Source organism: Planococcus citri, chromosome 5 (genome assembly GCF_950023065.1).
Source record: "Planococcus citri chromosome 5, ihPlaCitr1.1, whole genome shotgun sequence".
NCBI lineage: Eukaryota > Metazoa > Arthropoda > Insecta > Hemiptera > Pseudococcidae > Planococcus > Planococcus citri.
The window spans coordinates 29,493,612-29,509,995 of record NC_088681.1 but is presented as its reverse complement, the minus strand read 5'-3'; the positions used below and the strand labels follow the sequence as shown (position 1 = coordinate 29,509,995).

The window sequence follows — 16,384 nt, the reverse complement described above, 5'->3', positions numbered from 1 at the left end:
AGTGATTATACAACTGCATTATTCCGTATGTTCGATCCCAACATTATCAGGACGAAACAATTCGCCAGAATTTGACGAAGATTGACAAACACTTTTTTGATAATCTGCAGGGAATTGCGGATAGAGATTGTACGTATGTATACAAATCAATATGGTTCCTATATGTACTAAAAGCTGTTCCATCTAATGCCGTACATTTCTCGTCTATACTGCCGAAGAGAAACCAACTAAATATATTCGAAACTTTGTGCGACAACGTCGACTTATACGTTGAATAAGTGTTTTCAAACGTGATTGCCTTTTTTTTCACAACAAACAGGTCGTTTTTGCACAAATGCGGGACCCGAGCGAGGATTATTTACGGCGTTTCGAACATTCAATTTTAATAACGCTTTTCAAATGTGTTGAATATGTTGCATAGTGCATTTTCCTTATGAAACGAACGTTCGATAACCTGATGACGCTATAGGCTTACTTTTGAAAAAATCAAACAAAAAATGATGCATGAGGGGGAGAGGGGGTTTTACTAAATTTTTTTTCCAGTGAATTAACAAAATATGTAATGGATTCAATGTTTTATATAAATTTCAAAACCATCTTATTTTTTAGAAAATAATTTACCATTTTTAATTTTGTTGCAAATTGAAGTTTAGATGATGTCACGAGCTCCCAATCTCCAAGAGTTAAAAATATAAGTTGAATATTGCTAAAAGTCTTGGATTTTGCAAATAAGTTTTTGACTTTTTTGTTTCCATTTACCAATAGGATTTCCGCCATTTTCAAAAATTCACCATAAATCGAAAAATCAACTTTAGAAGCTCAAATTTGGTTCTTAGGTCTGCATGATATGCTTTTTCAAAGAGATAAATTTCAGCTTAATCAGAATACACAAGCATGTAAAATTTCCTTGTAAGGGACTTTTTCACAAAAAGATACTTTTGAAAATTGGAACCATGAAAAAAGCTATCTCAATATCTACGTACTTTCATCTCACCATTCTTTTTTCCCCTTGATGAAATTTATATCAATAATTGGTGCACATATGTTACATAAGCAAGCACGTGTATTCATCATGAATAAATGGAAATCAAAAACAGCGAAATATAAACGCAAAGTATAACCAATATGCAAATTAGTTCGCATCACAAAAACCCATCTTCTGTACGCTATTATTTCAAGGTTAAAAAGCAAATTCTAAACGCATTTAGCAATTTGGATGTAATTTTTCATTTATTTCCATGATCCGATTCATTATTCGGCAATTAAGCGTTTTGCTGGTTGTTTTCTTAAAAGCCTGCAACATCGTTTATTTTGTCGTCAAATTTACATTTTCTTCGACATTCTGTTATTTTATAAAATTTCACCCGCGAAATTACCTACGTACTTAAAAACGCAGACTTTGTTTTGGAAAATTAGCTCGCCTAAAAACTAAAAACGGGGCGAAAATACTCGAATAACAGCTATTCGTCATTTATACAGCTAGCATGCGACTAGACCATCAGAAAACATAACGAATCAAATAGATAAATGGGACACTTGTTGAATTTCCCAAAAAGAATACTTCAGGTAGGATAATCGGATTTTTTTTAACGAAAAAATATTCCTCATTCTATACAAAAGCGTAGCTGAGGCGAGCTATCTTACGGATATAATATTCTTTTTAATTTTTCAATATAGTCGGTGAAAAAAACCGAAGGTTTATTCGGCAAGCTTATTTTGCTTGAATGGGCATACAGTTCGCTTTCATTATGTTGGTAAATGGATAAAATTTCAACATTTACGTAATGGTAACTCCTTGTATATATTTTTTGGTTAAAATACGAGCGCATCGTTAAAAAAAGAAAAGAAAAAAGTCAACCTACCAAGATCAACGATATTCCCGAAAGACTAGAAAAAAAAAAAAAAAGAAAAACCATTTCTTCGTGAAATTCGCTGCCCATTTGGAAATATAGATTTATATGAAGAAATGCTGCAAGTGAAACAATAAGCTTTAAGACATGAATTCGCTAAATTTAAATAAATTATTCAAAACGTAATTATTACGAAATAGTAATTCAACATTGAGACAATTTGAAAAAAAAGAAGACATGTAATAAAATTTTCTAAATGTTTTTAAATACGATTATGACATTAATTAAAAAGTTAACGCGACGACAAAAAAAAACAATTAAAAATCAACGATTCGTTTTCCTCATTGGTAATTTTCTAAGTTGATTTAAAATTTTAATGTCGCTGACACCCTTGATCAACATGATTTGAATACCTATAGTTCAACGGAACCTTTTCTATTACTTTCTCTCTTTCTCCTTCCTTTTTTTCACGTTATTCTTTATTTTACCCTTTTACCTAATCGTTTACTTGGTCGTTACCTGGAAAAATCAATATTGGTACTCGTATTTAATGTGAAAAGTTTATTATAAGACCGCAGGTCTACATTGTAAGAATTTCAGACTTCGATGAACTTCTTTTTTGGAGAAAATTTCAATTCTACACTGAATGATTTTAAATAGACTTTAGACTCGCTCAGGTTTTTATAATGGCCGAGCAAATAAACTGAGATTACCTAAAGCACAGAAAATACATAATGCTTACGCTGACCTCGTTTTTAGTTTCAGTGTTTCTGGAATATTCCATTACTGAACAAGATTCGATCTCGACGCACCACGTAGGATCAAATACGACCTAAAAACGCCTAGAAATGAAAAAAGTTTTTTTTGCGATGCAAACGTGCCAATTCGGATTTTTTTGCAATAGCAATGAGCCACAATTTGTGCACTTGAATGTTTTTAGCCTTTTTAAATGCTTTTTAATTCCAGTTTCGGCAAGAAAAGTAGCTAAAAACTCGTCATTTTTTTTTTTTGGTTTTTTGAAATTGGCAACAGTGACCAAAAAAACTGAATAATCCATCTCGACGCACCATAAAGGATCAAATACGACCAAAAAACGCGTAGAAATGAGAAACGTTTTTTTAGCAATGCAAACGTGCCCATTTGATTTTTTTTACAATGACAATGAGCCAAAATGTGTGTGTTTGGATGCTTTTAGCCTTTTCAATTCCAGTTTCAACGAGAAAAGAAGCCACAAAAATTCATCAATTTTTTTCGGTTTTTTGAAATTGGCAACAGTGACCAAAAAAACTGAGCAAGATTCGATTTCGACGCACCATAAGTCCATAAAGGATCCAATACGACCAAGAAACGCCTAGAAATGAAATAAGTTTTTTTTGCAATGCAAACGTGCCAATTTGATTTTTTTTGCAGTGTCAATGAGCCAAAATTTGTGCATTTAGTTGGATGCTTATAGCCTTTTCAATTCCAGTTTTAACAAAAAAAGTAGCCAAAAACTCATCAATTTTTTTTCGCTTGTTTGAAATAGGCAATAACAGTGACCAAAAAATTGGCATCACTGTATTCCAAAAGATTTTCCCACGTTCGAAAATGATATCTTTCGATGTTTTGACTGAATTAATACATATTGAGAAAAAAAATTTTCAAAACACGATTTTATAGGAAAAATTAAGCGGTTTGCAAATTTCCATCCACTCAGTAGAATTTTAAAACCGGTCTTGCATATCTTTAGGAACTGGTTCATTTTTCCCAAAACTTCCCTCTTTGAGAGTCCACATCTCAACTCAAGGGGCACCTCCGGAGCCAAAATAATTTTCTGAGTGATTTCCAACTCAAAGTAAAGGTGTTCGCTGAATTTGGTCAAAATCCGTGATCCACCCTGTATAAACTCAAGATGAGATGCCCAAGTCTCTGGAGAAAAGTGGTCACTCTCAAATGAGACATCCTTGTATGTATAAAACACATCAAAGAGGGACATAGTCTGCAATCTGTACATTTATGATATTCATACCTCTAATATTAATAACAGTCGTGTACCGCCGGACAACTCTTAATCGTACCCGGCATTTTTAATGCGCGGATGGAAAAAAAAGGCCGGACATCATCTCCCCTTCAACACCTGTTACACGCGACGACGATGAAACCGAAATTTTCATGGTCGTGAGACGAATAACACACCCGCTAAAAAATATATCTGCGTATATATATTCGAGAGCGAAGTATAAAAAGCGAAAAAGTTTTAATAAAAGAACAGCGCAGTGCGCCACGAAGCTGCGAAACTGCCGTGAAATAAAACCCCTCGACAAAAGCGTCCCTCGCTTGATTAATGATTCGGCGGGAAATTTTCGCTAATAAAACAACTCGCACGATTATTCGAAAAGCAAAGAGGCGCGGCTACAGGCTACAGCCAAGCATTTGAAAACGGATGTCGCTCAATTAAAAGCCTAACGAGATAAAAAGCTCGTTTCGGCGTATTTCTACAATACATTTCCTGTAGGTACTGCAGCAATACAAATTTAATACCATTTTCAACCCTTTTTTTTTCCGCCTATCTACGATTTAAAAAAATTTCTTTCAATATTTATCAAGCTTTTATATCCGCGAGGCGTCAAATATTCCGACAGATTCCATTTCAAGAGACCCTCGCAATAGATACGTAGGTAATCCTCATACAGGTAGGAGTATCGAACCCCTACCTACTCGTACGAAAGTAAACTAATACACAAAAGTCAAAACAAAACAGCAAGTTCAGGGTATTATTTCAATATTAAAAGTTGAGCTTTTATTTAAAAAGTTTTTTTTTCACTTCGCCGAAAGACAAAGTTACCACGTTGTCTTTTTTTCTTATTTTCTTTTTATACCCTTCGTTAACAACAGACTGAACTTATTTTATTTGTGGAGCTTTGCTTTTCGTTTTTAATCTCCTTTTTTTTATTTTTTTTGGATACGCGCGTCCAAGAATTTTTTAATACTTTGTGAAAAAATATTTGAATAATTCCATCGCGCATCGGCCGGATTTATAGTAATGAAAAATAGCCGAGTAAATTAATTTTAAAAAAACAAATTACGAAAGCGGCGTGATTTTTTTATTTTATCTAATTTTTTGACTTCTCTTTCTTCTCTTTTTATTTTTTCCAACGCTATGACGGAACCGTTTCCTAAACTTGGGGGTTTCAAAGTTTTTGAACAGAAGTTGATTCTCTATCCTTTTAGTTTTAACCCTTTCTCGGAATGAAAATTCCCACTGAAATCTTTTTCACTTTCAACGTTCCTTCTTCAGATTATGAAAGATTGAAAATGAAGTATGCTAAAACTTTACGATCCCGCCAAGACTTTTTGCACCTATTACTTTAATCGTTAGGTAGGTACCTTTAAATTTTTAACTTAATTTTTGTAGATTAAATTAAACGCTGTTTCTCTATTAGACGTGCCTTAGAAAAAACAGCATTAATGAAATGCGCTGTCTCGGAATATACTCCTACATTCTGTCAAAATACCAACCTAAGCAGAAACTTTTACCAAGGAAGGAACCAGAGAGAAGGTTATAACTTTTGAAAGCCTGAATAAATATTAAGCTGTAATCTGGCATAACTGACGTTGAAACGTGTACATATTTTAATACCAGGTTAGGCAGTTTTTGGAATCATATTGGTTTTCAATAAATGGAATTCAGGTGTACCTAATTGATCACAGTATAAGAGATTTGATTCTAAAAATTTGATTGCAACACTGAATTTGAACATTCCATGGATTCAATTTAATCTGGTCAGAGCAAAGTTTTCGTGGAATTAGATTTGTCCATACGTGATGACGTGATGAGATTCAATGTAGGAGGGACCTGAATGGATCTCACTGATCAGACCTCATAAAATCCGAGCATTCTATGGAGGCATCCAATTCGATCTAACCAGGTTTTAATCAGATTAAAATGTGAGAAGTTTGACTGAAAAATTGAACTGAGAAAAAAAATGAATAATAAAGATTCTCTCAATTTCCTCGAAACGATCATTCAAGCTCATTTCTATACCTACATAATTATCACAAAATTGAGGTGGCGTTTTTTCGTATTCCTGACACTTTTAAAATTCCAAAGATGACTAGAAAATATGTACAATCTTTTTTTTGAAGGGTTTAAATCGCGCTAATTTACATATTTTCATCAATTTTACACCATACCTATTTTCAAAAAAATTTAAAATGAGCGTTGAACAGTAAAGTATCTTAACAAGAACTCAACCGACGATATTCCACTCAATATTTCAACAATTTTTTGAATTCTGATGACAATTTGAAGACTATTTTGACTCTTTGAAGGCTAAGGAGGAGAAGTAGGTGTGTTTTTCAGGTTTGACTATCACAAAAACTTTGTAAGTAAACTGGAGACATTAATTTTTTTGAAGCAGTGGTAAAGCGAAGAAGGGGTCAGAAGAGGCTGGATTTAAAAAATCGGCTCATATTCATCATAAAGCACCTTTGAAAACAAAACCAGCCGCAGTATTTCAAAGATGTTAATAGAATTGCATAACCAGTTCGCCGTAAATACGAGAATACATTTTTGATATCATTCGTTCCTTATCAACTTGAACAAAATTGATGGAAGTCTCGCTCAATTTTTTTTTACAAGCTGTCTATCCACCCATCAAGTAAGAAACCCGCAATCAGTGTGGTCCTAACCCCCTCAGGAGGCGGGTGGGAGGGCTTCAATTATTTTCACATTGTCTCGAGGTACTCAACTTCAGCAACGCATACCTCCAAAGCTATGATACTATGATCAAAACTGATTTCACAGTTCGAAAGGGCATTGCATTTTGAACTTTTTAACTAATTTGAAATTGTAAAAAGTTGGAAGTTGAACTTTCAAATTAAAAGTTCAAATTTAAAAATGGCGCTGTAAGTGGTAGCTACCATTTAAAAATCTGAAAAAATGTTCATAGATGTACCTTTGATGCTTTTTTTCGAAATATTCAATTTTCGAGATGAGATCTTTCAATGGAGTGGGAGCAACCCCTCCCCCAAATTTGAGCAAAACTTTTAAAAATAAATCTGGGGCACGTGATATATCGAATTCTATGTTTTTGGTAACGCTAAACACGAATATATAGTCAGATTTTTGATTGGACCCCATCCAGGGCCCTCAGCACCTCCCCAAATGGGGTAAAAGTTCAAAAAAGTGTTTTGTTCGTGCGACACATGAAATAGTATGTTTTTGGTGACGCTGAACACGAATATGACGTCAGATTTTTGATTGGACCCCCATCCACGGCCCCCAGCACCTCCCCAAGGAGGTAAAAGTCAGAAAAATGGTTTCATTTGGTAACCCATGAAATAGTATGTTTTCGATATCGCTGAACACGAATATAGCCTTAGTTTTTCAAATTAACCTCACCCATAGTCCCTAGAACCTCCCCAAATAGGTGAAAGTTTAGCAAATAGGTAATGATTTCCATATTCAGAGTAAGATCGTATTGGAATAGGTACTATTTCATGTGCCACACAAATGAAACAAATTTTTTGGACTTCTATCGAAGGATATGACTCAAAAATGTTAGTCAAATTGAGGCGGAATGACTCTCCCACTACTACAATTCAGTCTTACACACTCCTCTTGAGGTGTCAATACTATAACTGTTAGTCTGTAATACGCTGCATTTTCTAAAAAAAAATAATCGGACTAATTAAAAATGCTTTAAATTAAGCTTTTACTGTTTTGAAAAATTCAATTTATGCTTACGGGTGTTTTGTTTGTATATTTTTGTAGCTAAAATTATCAGGGGATTTGCTGTTCGGTTCAACTTGTACTCTTGAATGGGGTGAAAGCTGCATTTAATATTCAACGAAAAATGAAATTATGGTATGATAACTGTGATGAAAGATGGAACTTCCCTATACACTTCTTTATAATGCTATTTGTTGGTTTAAATTATGTTTTTAGACGCGCATATTTAAGCATAATTTGCTAAATAAGGTATTAGCACAGTAAGTAATTTTGGTATTTGTTGAGGTTATCGTGTGCAAGAGTGCGTTGTTCTTCGGTCAAAGTCACAGCTCGTGGTAAATAATTAATGCGACATTTGGTTACCACAAATCCATTGAACTCTTTAGCTAATACGGTTGGTAGAGTGAGAGGTAGGTAGGTTTGTTAAGTGCACGCGTTTCGTTAAAAGGTATAAGCACTAGGTACGTTGTTTTTTCAGATACTTGAAAATTCACAGCATCTACGAATGCTTTTAAGAATGTAGGCATTTTTTTTACATGTTTATTACGTCATTAATTAAGAAGTGCGTCTGTTCACCTACGCTTTTAATTCATTATGAACGAATCTCTATATAGTAAGCCTTCTTATGAAAATTCTCAACGCCTATTAGGAAAAAAATAAGATTCGAATGAAAATAAACGACTTGTCGTCGTTGTATAAGATTGAAGAAATATTAAACAAAAATTATCGTTTGGCCGAGATCAAATTATCTAAGGAGGAAAAGTCCGACTCTCGTGCTAGGTTTTTAATAATAATTTGTCTCGACCTGGAAAAATTTTCCAATTAACAGAGGATAAAATTATTTTAAAAATCTCATCAGGTTGAGAAAATGTCTCTGCTGTTTTCTCCTTGGAGAAAAAGTAAGGAATATTTTCTGAAACTAGGTAATTTTCAAGATGATACCTACTTTACGAGGCTATGGGTTCGCTGTTGTGATTTACTTTTTAATAATTTAAACAACTTGAAACTCGAATCTCCAAAGTAGATATTTTTTTTTACAAGGTATTTTTGGTATTTTTCAGAATAAACTGAATCACCATTGAAAATGTCTACTCGGAACGTGGCTGGGATTATGAAATTGAATGAAAAAAATATATATATATTCGTGTAACGTGAATCCTTTTGACATTAATCGAAAGAAATTCAAAGCTTTGGGTTTTCACATTCTCCCGCGAGGTGAATGACGATTCGAATGGAATTTTTTTTCAACAAGTCTGTCAAATTTTATTTCGCCTACGAAGAATTTGATATCTCAACAGGTTAATGTTTTTTCTTCCATCATCGAGTAAATCTCATTCGACTGTGATTGGTTAACTGTGATACACAATTCACACGTTATTTTTATAAGAAAGGAGAAAAGCTATCTCGAAAGGAAAACTAGAGATATATACTTCATTTAGACAATAAACGAGATTTTCGTTCGACGTATAAAATTCATTTTGCTTTTCGCTAACATCTTTATAATCGTTAGCTGGCACCAAAAGTAGCATTATAGTTTATTGCGCTTGTGAGAAAGATTCTATCGCAGGTAAAGTTTTTAAGCTGTTTAGTTAAGAGACGCGATAACATCGGTTTGAGAGAAAGTTTTCTATTTGGAAGCAAATACGGAGAAAATTTCCGTAACAAGGGATTGCGAAATGTAAATAACCCTTCAGTGATTACTATTTCATTAGATGGTTAAAATAATCGTGCGGTTTGACGTGTATATTTAAATATGCAACACGCAACCTGTAATTTATACCACTGATAGGGAAGAATTTTCTATTAAAAAATCATTTTCGACGAATTTTCTATCAGAAAACAATTCGTCTAATCGATACGAGCGAAAAAATATAATTTTTATCGACGCCGCTTTCCCGATCGGTGTAATTTTACCTAAGCTTAATGATATGAGTGGTAGATACATACCCTTCTCTTCGTGTTCGGATTTTAGGTGTCTCTCTTCCTCTCCCCTTTCGCCTATTTTACGTAATGGTTTCGCCGCTTTGCTTTAATAAGATATCAAAGTAAGCTCTTCGCTTTTCCTAAATTTATCCATTTGTTCCCCTTCGAGATGAGATATAATTTAGGTAAATATACTGGTACCTCGTTATTAATTGGAAAACCGCATTATTTTAAAATAATAAGGGCATCTTGAGGCGAGTCGAGCTTATCAGAAAGGTTGCCATGTTATAAACTCGAATACTTTTCGCAAACATTGTTATAGAATGGGGATTTTTACCCACGAACGCGGAAAGTATTATTTGAGATGCTTCAATCTGCTGAAAAAGAAAAAAGGAGTGTTCGATATTTCCTCTTATAGGGATACTTATTCATATATTTTCCTTCTTGGCTACGTCATGCTCTTAGGTAGCCATTGAACCCATAAAAATATCATTATAACTTAAAATGGCCACACGGTTGCCAAAGTAAAATCATAGGTGATTAGAAGTGTTCCCATTTCTTTTCCGTAATCGTTTGGTGCATTTTTAATGCTTGACCTACGTCGAGGGGAGCTGAAGTAGATACATGTATGATTTTTTCCCAAAGTTTTTTAGGTATATACGATGGAAAGTTTTTTTTTGGAAAAATTCCACCAAGTCCTCCAACAGGGTGACCTCTGAAATCCATCAATCAATCATTCATTTATTGTTGATGGTAGTTTTGAGCTATTCTAAAGCTTACTACAAATTTTTTAGAGCTTCAGTTCTCGTGAAATGGATGCAAATTTAGTACTTTTAAAAATAATTTTCACTGATAGAAACGTAATTTGAAAAATTTTTTCATGAAGTTTGTATAAACTTGTAGAAGTTTCAAATTGAACAAAGCATTCCTTTGCTTTCTTTCCTTTCGGATACCAGTAGATCTCTCTCAAAAATACAAAAAAAAACTAGTTTCACTTTGAATCACCCTGTAGGTTTATTTGAAAGGACGACAAACCGAGAGGGAAATGGCACTTGATTTAAATTACAAATTTCGTTCTAATATTCCTTTTGGTACCAAGTGTAAGATATTGTAAGAACGACACTCGAACAAGCACGACAAAAATTTTCTTACATACCTCATTAAATAATCTCAACTCGAATTAAAGACGGGTTTGATTGAAACTCTTTACACTAATTTGAATGTTTTAGGCCGTTTTTTATTAATTTGCTCGAATTACAACTCGTCGAGAATTCCAAATGCTCTGTATAAAATTTAATTTCGCGCTCGAATCTATTTTTTCCACAACCCCTTATGACAAGTTCATGAACCACATAGAAAGTTGAATAAAACTCGTAAAAATAAACTTTTTTTTTTCGTCGAACTCAGTCAAATATTCGAGCTGGTAAGACGTACCTCCATTCCGCTGATCAAATCCAATAATGGAAATTCTCCGGTGAATATCCTTTGAAACTAACCTCTATACCAAAAATAAGAACGATAATTCGTTCGAAAATAACCTTTCGAGAAGCCTATTGGCAACAGTAGCGTGTTAGTTTCTGAGTGGAAATTCGTCACACGATAATTTTCCAGTCAACGATTTCATGTACTTATGCTTTTGCTTTTAGCCTTGTATATGCAACTCTCTTATTTACACAGAAAATAATTATAGTGTATCATTTGAAGTGTGCAACGCATTAGAAATATGTATTGCCGCAAAGTGTGCTGCGGCGGCATAGTCAGAATAGGTTTATCTGGTTTATGGGTATATGGGTATATGATGTAAAGATGTACATTCAAATAGTTATAGAACAAATACTTACTTCATTTTCTTACTACATCTCCCATGAGATCTGTAGTAGCCTTTGGTAGAAATTACAAATTCACTATCTTTCAAAGGCTGCCATTTACTTCTTACATAGGTACTGCACCCATAATTCATGTTTTGCAAAAATACATTAGAACTGTTTTCGCATGCCAGTGCAGTATACTCTTATGTCTTAGTTTTTTTGAGATCTCTACCATCGCTGTTCATTAGAGCTTCTAGATTATTGGAACTCATTCACAATTTCTATTTCTTGTGACCCAATAACAATAATTTATTTGCAACATTGTTTTCATTTTGTATTTCAGTCCTAGGTACTCTGTTTATTTGATGCAGCATTTTTTGCATGTGGGCTTCTATCCCTATGGTTCCATCCATACACTAGAGGTCTGCACAGGCCGGTTCTTAATTTTAAATCCAAAAATCAGAACACGTGCTCTAGCACCAGAGGTTTGCACATTCCAAAGTGCTAACTAGCAGTGACTTGAGGGTACTAGTGGTCTGCACCAGCCAGCCCAAAAGTCCAAAACAAGCCCATATGCAACGCTATGCTGCAAGGGGTTGGTGAAAATTGAACGTTTCAAATTGCACGTGAAAAATTGCACGTGAAAAATTGCACGTGAAAAATTGCATGTACTCGTATACAATTAAACGTGTGTGATAATTGCACGCATGTGAAAATAGAACGTTTACAGCGTTCAATTATTACATTCAACTATCTGTATTGTTCTGAAGGCTAAAAATGAAGTTCAGCCCCTATAATTTTGGTCAGTGCACATTGAGCACCCTCTCGACCATTTTAGGGAGTTGTCGCGAAATTCCATGAGTTTGATTTCAAAAATAAATTTTTTATCTGCTCATAAATTCCAGAAAAAATGAAAAAAATTCAAGTGCTTAATACCGTAAATTTAACATGCGGTCGATTTCAGAAGGTTTGTTTCAACCTGATCAACAGCTGGTAGCCATATTTTGAACGTTCAAAAGTTAATTTATACGGTTTTTATGGAACTTTGTGAAAATCTGAAATTTCCAAAATACAACCAGAGGTTCAAGTTCCAGAACACCTTGAAACCGTCTCCAATTGACTCAGCATGTTGAAGTAAATTTTAGCTTTCCACCTTCTTTGAGTAACATTTTGCGAAAATTCCAACTTTCAAAAATCCGCTGGAGGCTCCAGAACTGCTCAGAACGTTTCAAAACTGTATTTTGGGTTGGCGAAAATCTCACATTAAATCATTTTCAGATGTTAAATTTGCAGACATTCTATTTTCACATACGTGCAATTATCGCACACGTTCAATTGTATAGGTGCAATTTTCTTACGTGCAATTTCATACGTGCAATTTGCCAGTCCTCGCTGCAAGTGACTTGTGCAATCACTGCATTCATGTTGGGCGCCAAAGAAAACAAGCCCGACCCAACATCATATCGCACCCCGGGAGTAATAAGGTCACATCTCAAAAAAGTGAAATTTTACAAGAGAGTGATTTTCTTTTTTTTAAAAACTTGATTTATTATTTTCATCAACTTATAATTAATTGTGAGGAATGAATAGCACCTCATTTTAAAGATCTGGTATCCTACCTTCATTTAGCATAAGAACACTTTGAAAAATAAAATCTTAAAGAGGAAATATTTCAATGTTTGGAAAACATTTTGAGTTAGAACCTTTCATTAAAGTTGATGTGGAGGCGAAAGGAAGCGTCCAAAATAAATTTCATGTTAACAAAGTTGTAGAGAATTAAATTTCCAATCAACATAATGTCGTTAGTTTTTTTCTAGAGTGCTTAGTTTTTGAGTTTTTCTCAAAAAACTAAAATTTCATGATGTGTGCAAATTCATTTTTCTGAAAAGTGATCAATTTAAAAAAAAATTTCCATTTGATACAAACCAATAAAATATGCACTCCTTGTGACTATTTCTAACTGACAAACATTCAAAACAATCAAAACTATTTGTTAACACTTTGTATGTATGAAATTTGCTCAAAAAAGGTGGAGTTTTTTGAGATGTACCCTTATAACTCCAAACAACTTGCAATGTTGTTGAGATTTTGAGTTAGGCCATTTGGGTTTTTTACAAGATCTAGATAATGTACCCAACTCAAAGTGTAATTTTTGGTTGAGGGGGGTCATACAAACCCCAAAAATGCAAAAACGTCAATTTTTTTTTGAGATGTGACCTTATTACTCCCGAGGTGCGATATGACTTTTTAGATATTATACAGTCCATAATTTATTGAGTTATCAACCAAAATTGGTCCTCTGAGCCGGATGCAGAATGTCTTCTAGCAGACGGCAATCAACGGTAAATGAGCAGTCATCCGCTCAGCAAGACAATGGTACTGGCAATGATTGAAATTCATCAACAAGCAGTTTCGACGACAACCAGTCATATTGTACCATCATCTATAACGGTCTCAAAAAGAGTACAGACGAAAACGAGCCGATCCCAAATGTTAAAGAAATACTCGAGGAAGAACTGAAAGACCTGCAGTTGCTAAAAACAAAATACGACGAAAAATCGATTGATGCAGAACTGGATGGCAACGTCGATTTGGTTCAACGCGCTGCCTTTACAAAGCTATATAAAGATCAATTTTGGTTGATAACTCAATAAATTATGGACTGTATATCGTATGAGAATCAGTTTACTTATGAACATTATTAAAGAATACAGCTTAAAGTTAATTTATAATATATTTGCTTAGCAAACCTTAAGTAAGACATATTTACCAATATGGATTAGCTGCTAGTGACCCATGAGCCTAATTTACAGCCATTGTCTATGACGTGTAAACATTTTTCAGATTCAGGCATGCGCAGAAGCCAAACCTCAACTATCTGATGAATGTTCAAAACCATTGGCTTATGGACCGCTAGCAGTCCTGAGTCCATATCTAAAAAGTCAATGACCAACACAAATGCAGTGATCACATGAGTCACTCTCAGCATAGTGTTGCATATGGGTTTGTTTCATGCTTTTGTGCCGGCCTGTGCAGACCACTAAAGGGTACTACCCTTTCTTCACCATGACATAAAATTTTTTGGAATTCAGTGCTATTTATTCACATGTTTTTGGTTCAATTTGCATTTTGTTGTTTTGAATTTGTTTTCAAATACAAATTTTCTAGTTACCCTGGTGCGCCTTGCATAAAAAAAATCACTGCAATCATGTCGGGTTGGGCTTGTTTCAGGCTTTTGGACAGAACTGTGCGGACTTCTACTATGCACAAAGTATTTTTGTAAGTTACTCTTCTTGGGTATTGGTACAGTTCACGGGTTTGAAGATTTCAGGCAATGCTCCCTCATTATATTTTTTCTTTATCGACTTCAAAAGGTGTTTCTAGTACTTAGGTGGATGTGACATAGCACCTCCAGAAATTTAACATATCGTCTGAGTTTCAAAATCAAATCATTAGATTGGTTAGATCTCAGCATTTAACCAAACTTGAAACATCCGTCTTCAAGATTTCAAAAAACACGAATGGATATTCAAGCGATTCGATAACATCCATTTCGATAACAATTTTCCATAACCAACGAAAAGTTCAACTAAATTGCATCAATTATTAGGCTACTCTTCCGGTAGGCGTTAGTGCACGTAAGGGTACTGGTTGTGTGACATGCCTACCTTACAAGTTTTACGAATGACGATAGAATTCAGGTCAATTTAGCTACCAAGTATCGCTGAAATATTTCCTTATAAGTCTAAAAATTCCAATATGTAGCTCGGTGATAATTTTGAATAGACTGTTCGTTCTTTTAATATTGAATTACACGGTATTCGTTTATAAAAGCTTCCGTACAATGTGTTGAAACTTTATAAAAGCCAGAATATATGTTTTTATGTGTTATAAATTTTATTAAACTTTCGAAAATACCTATACCTAGGTACTCGTATTTTTCTCCATTTTGATTAACTTATAACCAATCCAATAACGAAACTGTTTCTGTCTCATTTGATAAGAATGAAAAATATTTTCAATATTTTGTAGTTATAGGTATCCAATTCCAAATTATTAAAGTAGAAATATTCTAGTCATGACGATGACGTCTAATATTTTCGCTCGAATGTGAGAAACGATATTATGTTCGAAGAATCTATAATATTTTAATATGATATCTTGAAATCACAAGTCGAGCTTCGAAAAATACAACGAATACTAACACGTTTCCGTGAATAGGAAGGCTTACAATACAATGTACCGAAATATCTGTTATGAAAAATATACGAGTAATTGATCACAGATGTCCATATGGCTGTACTTACGTATTATTGTATTGAATGAAGTTATGAAGCATGTTACGTCCTGTAATATACTTTTACTTTAATTTCTTGGTAGGTACATCTTGTAAGAACGTAACGTATTCGATTTAACTAAAGAAGAAACATAAGCACGAAAAGAATATAAGAGTAATAATGAAATTCGCCCAAAACATCCAAGTTGGTGGGAAATGAGAAGAGTTCGCCGAAAATGAGCACAATTTACCAAAAATGCTGCTATCTTTTAAAAAGAGAATTCCTATGTTGAAAAGTCTTTATGTAGTTTGTTAATAAATGAAGCGAAACAGAAGTTGATAAAAAAACACGAGAATTTGCGATCTTTTTTTTTTCATTTTTTTTTTTTTAGTGAGGTAAGGTAGGTACTTCAAACAACGCTGTTCGTCTCGTGTAAAATATTTCGAGAGTAATTTCATCTATATAGCGTAAGAAAAGCTCATTGCGTTTTCATTGTCACAAATAGGTATTTATCATGGTGGGATGCGATCTTGGTGCTCGCAAGTATCGATAGGTGCAGGTATTATAGATATTATATTTTGGGCCGATTAACTGACGCAAGCTGTCCATTATGTAGTTAATTTAAATATCAATTGGTTTTTAGCTTTGACAAAGGTTTCATTATGTCAACCTGAAATCAGTTCCATAAACTAAGCGAGTGAATATTTTCATTCATTTAAAAGTGATACCTACCTACATAGGTACGTTCATTAACCTCTATTCTATTTTGATACTTTATCTATCATGTAAATCGTTCCATTAGGTATTAGTAGC

At 34.0% G+C, this 16,384-nt stretch overlaps 1 protein-coding gene across 1 annotated transcript in view; it reads left to right on the top strand.

The window, feature by feature from the left end:
- Window positions 1-16,384, top strand: part of LOC135848145 (arrestin homolog) — a 216,332-nt gene that overhangs the window by 47,866 nt on the left and 152,082 nt on the right. The window lies entirely within an intron of this gene.